Raw genomic sequence first — 6,072 nt, forward strand, 5'->3', positions numbered from 1 at the left:
ATATATATATATATAATATTGAGAATTTCATGTCCTCAGGAAGTAAGTTGATCATTAAATTGTGTTGTATGTAAGATATTCTTCTTATTTCTACACCTAAAGCTGCTCTTTTTTCACGAAAGCAAAATCTAATAAAGAACATCCTATAATCGAGAAAAAAAACAAAAACAACCTCCATGTCGTTGTCCTCCAAATACTCATAAGATTTCGCTAGAAATTAAACCCGTAAGGACGGAACTTCAGGCAAGAGTAAAGAAGTTGCATCCTTCGATATATTAAGTGTAAAAACAAGACGTTTGAAAGGCGTTTTTGCATAACAGATCGATTAGAAAAGACTTAGGGCTACAGAATAATTTTTTTTCTTTATTTTTGAAATGTTAAGTGGATCTGCTTCAAGAACATCAAATAAGAAATAGATTCCTACATTAATTAAAACGCATTTGGTTTCCATTTTTCTATTTTCTGCGAACAGGTGGAGAAGGAAACTCTCAACTTCAAGATAATTCAATTCCTAAAAGTCTCCTTTCCTCTGTCATGTATAGCTGTGTCGCAGACTGTGTACTTCGCCTTTAGATTTAGAAAATACTTCAGAACCAAGTTGCCAGAAGTTCGAAAAAAAGACACTTTAGTTGTAATTTTGAACTTCTCACTACAAAATTAAGAGTCGTTACACACACAAACACACAAACATATAAATACATACACACAGACAGAGAGTATTTTAGTCAAGTGAAGGACTTTTGTCTTGACTACCATCCTCGACCGATTGATGTGAGGTTCATTGGTAAAGGTTCTTGTACGTATTATTATACATTTTACTCAGATATTTATAAAGAGTTTTTAAATGATTCGCTTCAATGGCATGAATGGACTCAGCTTTCATTCTGTGGGACTCGTTCGTTTAATTTTATACTTTGCTGAAACGAAGAACAGCTGGTTATCTGCGGTTATATAGTGATGTAACGCAGCCCCTTACAAAACTCTGAGGAGAAATAAGTTACTCAAGTGTATTATGTTATATATTAAGCAACGCTCATTAATATATGTTCCATTTATTTCAGGATTTCCGAAAATGCTTCCTATAAACCTTAGCGTCTTGTGATCAATATCAGTGTACCAATGTTACATGGAGTATATTTGTGAGGCAATTTCTGAGAATAACGTGTACGATTCAAATCGAAATTATCATCATTACGTACACGGGATTATACTCGGACTTTTTACTTTTCTTGTTACTAGATTAAGCACACAAGTTTTTGTATGTGTATTTCTAAACGTAAGATACTTGTTAATAAATTTGCCATAGTTTTAATGCTTGTGGAAAAATCTTTCATCTTTCATGTAAACGGTTTCCTTTCTGTTATTCAATAGTGAAAGACCATTTGCAGTCGATAATAAAATCTATTCTATTTCATACCAAAATATATGGCTTTTCCATACTGAGTAAATTGCTTGTGGTGGTGTTGTATATGAATGGGATTAGCTTTGCGCTGACACAGAGCATCTGGTGTATTATTGTCAGTACAAACATTGAAAAGGCTTGCATTGAGCAATTGCAGTGACTTTGGCTGAGATAATATTATATTCCTATACGTACATCTATCTCATACTTTTTAATTGAGGTTAACGCTTAGCAGAACTTGTGATTTATGAAGTAAAAACTTTGACAGGAGCTGGCTAAAGATTGCGGTTCTTCCTATCACTTTCTTTATGACTGGTTCCTGATTTTATATCTTACTTGTAGCTGAGCGGAGATGATTCGTTTTTATTGTGAAGTCTAGTGTGTTATTATCGTTTACATTGTGTTGGCAGCTTCACTTGTATTTCCATTCTTGTCGCTTTTGACTAATGTATATGTTTCTGAAAACTGTGACATACACAGATTGCTGTAGTGTAAATTTTGTTTTGTTGTACTCTGAGCAAAAATGTAGATGTGATATGATTCTTTTATCATATATTTGTTAATATTGAAATATTCCCCTTCTGTATTTAGTTATAAAAACGTAGAGAGGACTAAAACGTTATACAGTTTGAACAACTTTAACATTTGATAAAAGATTGCAGATTCGCGAATCACTACCCTACGCAGATGATCATATAACATTAAAGTATCCAATATATAAGATGTCCGAAAGCAATATAATGGAGGCAGTAATATTGGAGAACAGAGTGTTATCTGGAATGTCCATCAGAAGTTTGAAATTTAGAGTAATATGATAAACTGTAGTGATATCAGAAATGTCTCTAAGTAGTTTAAAATTCAAGAGAAAATTAGAGTGTCAGACTTCTACTAATAAATATTTAAGTATAGTTCCGTTGTGGCATAGGGAAACTGTGATGGAAACAAACAGAGTTGAAATATAATAGAATATAGGATTGTAAATAACACTGAGTTCTTGAATGAATAGTTCTGTTATCATAATTAGGAGGGAGACACAATATGTGATGTGGTTTACTGAATAGATCAGTATCGATGCATGAATCCCGTGTTGGTGTGAAATTCGTGTTTTCCAGTCAGACATTGCTGAATTGAAACGACATTATTCAGTTACAGTTTAGATATTATTCTACTTTTCTTAAAAATCATGTTTTTTTTTTAATATATAATTATATGTTCAGAACAGAAATCTATAATAATATGAGGAATTTCCATTAGGTTTAAAACGCGGTGTATATTTAGCTGTGTTTAAATCTTCAGTAGCGTTTTATGAATTTAAGATATATGAATTTTGGTGATGGTTATCAAAATGTGGTTTAAGCATATTTCAAAAGAATTCTTTAATAATTTTCCAAACTGTCTAATGTCAAAATGTTCATTAAATATCATCATTTCAATAAGTACTGCCTAAAGGTCTTGAAGGATGCTTGTATCAATGACACAATTCATATCTAGCACGAAAATACTTTTTATTCTTCACCTTTCTTTGGCTATTAAAATGGTGACATCACTAGGATTTATGAAAATACACAATTTAATTGTTCTAGTTAATTTTCATAAGCATTTGCCTCACTCGTCTTCTATAAGCATGCTTTAAGCCTTTCCTATGTATGTCAGTATATCTCTTTAATTTAAGGTTATTACCGTTTTCGAGACAACTCAACCTTAGTAATATTTATTTAGAATAACTTACGCCATTTATCTAATATTTATCCAGAATGCAATATTCGAAACTGTATATCGATAGGCAATATAAATTTATCACGGCTAATTTATTATTCGTTTGGAGGCAAATTCTGTTTATCATTTTATTATTACTTGGTATAACCTAAGCATGTCGTTAGATTTACCATCTCTAATCATTAAGCGCCTATGTCATTTCATATTCTGAATATAATCTTATATAGTTTTAATAAATTCCCTCCTACTTTCTCTTCCACTCATTTTCACTTCCTCTCTGTCCCACTCTTTCTCTCTCTCTATCCCACTCTTTCTCTCTCTCTCTCACTCTCTTCATACATATATACATACAAAGTACATACATACATACATACATACATACATGTATGTTGTGTATGTTGTGCGTGTTGTGTGCGTGCGTGTGTATACACATACACACGCATATATATACACACATATACATACATACATACGTACTTACATACATACGTACATACGTACATACATACGTACATGCATACATACATACATAGTCACATAAATATATATATATACATCCATACATACATTCATACATACATACATACATACATACATACGTACATAGATACATACGTACGTACATACGTACATACATACATGCATACATACATACATACATACATACACATATAGATACTGAGAGAAGTGAGAGCTATTCCGAATATGATAAAGGAAATAGTGTAGATAGGAGCCTACGTTAAAGTATGTACTAAAAGTGAAGAATTGTTCCTGATTTACACATCATTCTACGTCTATCAATTTTTTTGGCTAAATGCCAAATAAAACAAGTAAGAAATTTGTGTCATTAATTCGCCAACTTAGAAAATTGATTTATAGAATTCTTGAATCTAAACGAAAAATACTCTATTTACAATAATTTCATTTCTTACAACGGGAATAGAATATTAGCCATAATTGATTTCTAACCGAGACATGAGATCTTGGATTTATAGTGAGTGTATTAAGATATTTCTGCAGGCAGAAAGCCAGTCTTGTAACGAATGAGTGAATAGTAGATATTGCAAACGACAGTAGAGAAAAGATAAAATGCAGAGAATAACGTGAGTGAATCTTAGAAACGGAATCAAGTGTTGCTAAAGTAATTATTTTATTTCTTTAAAATCATTTTTACTGAAGTTCTGATAATGGTACGTATAATTGATGCATACAAACACGCTTTATTTAGTGTGAGGTATACTATAATAATTTTGACGTTCGTCCCACCCGAAAAAAATCAACAACAAAACACAGAGACAGCCGCGAAGGGAATCAATTTAGCGACAGCTGCTAAGTGAAAATAAAACAACATTAGATTATTATTTGTCATTCTATCAGTTTTATTTCTAATACTCAAGTAATTAATACGGATATATTTTGGCCATGGACAATTTCTCATTAGGGTGTAATGCACTGAATTTCAATTAGCATTTGGTAAGTCTACTACATGAGAAAAATAATTTGCCATCTGAGAAACTTAAAATTATTGGCTGACGTCAAGTTTCATTAAAATGAAGCATAATAAATTGACAATTGGTCATAGTAATTCCCAATATATTGAATAACACTTAACTTTTTTTTTTCGATTTACGTAACATGTCATATTGTGCCGCAACAAAAGCACAGCAAAATGAGATCTTAAGTGCTAGATTGTTGTATCAGTAATCTATGTTATTGATCTGATGTAACAACGAGAGACTATAGTAAATAGTTATAAATAGCTGATCATACACTAGTTTTAGTATGACAACTGTGTATGAGATAATCCTCAATTCACTGGACATGTTTAGAAGGATGGCTTGGATACAGATAAAATGTTGTTGATCATAATTTTTCAATCATTACTGACTAAAGTTAAACAAAATAGCAACTGCTTATAAATGGGGTCACGTCAGAATCGATAACCTTCGTACTAAGTGGACTGTCAATCATATTGTGTACGGGTTGCAGATCGATCGTAAGCTAAAATATATCCTTAATATACACCAATTTTTGATTACTTTTCTTTCAACATTTATCTATATATTTACATGATTCTGAAGCGTATTCAGTGAGGACAAGTTAGAATGAGACGCTATATTTATTTATAAAACGTGTAAAAAGAAAACGAAATTGAAATGCAACACGATCAGATGTAATGCAGAGAAGAAAAAAAACTGCTTTGATACATTTGCAAATTAGCAATTTTAGGTACCAATTAATGCATGTACAAAATAGATGTAGTCGATTTAATAATTCACACTTGGTTAATCATGAGAAAAAAAATATTATTATTCTCCACAAAATGAAACAAAATGTAAGTTTTTCCATACCTGAGAAGGACGTTTTTGGTATTACGCTATCCCCCAGTATAGCGTAAACCATTTGAAAAAGTAACAAGTTAAGTTTCAAAATCCATTAGGAAAAGTGAACCTCCGTATTGATTCTTTTTGTAAAACCGATTCTGTTTTATAAAAATTAGGTTGCCCCATAGAGTAGGTACTATGTGCAAGAGCGGGCGATCGATATATATATAAATAATATATCGCTGACTCATAATACGTTCTGCTGTGGATCTTTAAATAGAAACATTATTTTCAGTATATGCTTTTCTCCTCAAAGCAGAATGTAGCGATGTAGCAGGAGGAAAGCGAAAGAGACGTATCCTCAATCAGCGTTATGAACAAATTAACTTTCGTCTAAATCTGCCTTTCATAACCTTAATCCGCAAGCTAAGCTCGGCTTTGTTACTGAAATAATCCTCTATTGTCCGAGATTGACAATTTAATAATGAGTGCAAGTTGTAATGACTAAACCTAATACAATATCCTAGACAAAAAATCGCTCACAAAGAAACATATGTGTAACAACATTACACAAAACAAGAGGACACTCGTATCACACACACACACACACACACACACACACACACACAC

General features: G+C 31.9%; 1 protein-coding gene and 1 long non-coding RNA gene across 8 annotated transcripts in view; one reads left to right on the forward strand and one right to left on the reverse strand.

The window, feature by feature from the left end:
- Nucleotides 1-6,072, reverse strand: part of LOC106870672 (beta-1,3-galactosyltransferase 5) — a 265,603-nt gene that overhangs the window by 230,882 nt on the left and 28,649 nt on the right. The window contains exon 1 of one of the 4 annotated variants that reach the window (XM_052978574.1): nucleotides 5,470-5,913. The exons of the other annotated variants lie outside the window; for them this stretch is intronic. The gene's annotated coding sequence lies outside the window, so the exon portion shown is untranslated. Of the gene's footprint in view, nucleotides 1-5,469; nucleotides 5,914-6,072 lie in introns of those variants that run through there. 4 annotated transcript variants of the gene reach the window in all.
- Nucleotides 1-6,072, forward strand: part of LOC128251597 (uncharacterized) — a 185,744-nt gene that overhangs the window by 115,640 nt on the left and 64,032 nt on the right. For 3 of the 4 annotated variants that reach the window (XR_008267210.1, XR_008267206.1, XR_008267208.1), the window contains one exon: nucleotides 1,062-3,372. The exons of the other annotated variant lie outside the window; for it this stretch is intronic. This is a non-coding gene — a long non-coding RNA (uncharacterized LOC128251597). Of the gene's footprint in view, nucleotides 1-1,061; nucleotides 3,373-6,072 lie in introns of those variants that run through there. 4 annotated transcript variants of the gene reach the window in all.

The sequence above is a fragment of the Octopus bimaculoides genome, chromosome 1, assembly GCF_001194135.2.
Source record: "Octopus bimaculoides isolate UCB-OBI-ISO-001 chromosome 1, ASM119413v2, whole genome shotgun sequence".
In the NCBI taxonomy this organism is placed as follows: domain Eukaryota; kingdom Metazoa; phylum Mollusca; class Cephalopoda; order Octopoda; family Octopodidae; genus Octopus; species Octopus bimaculoides.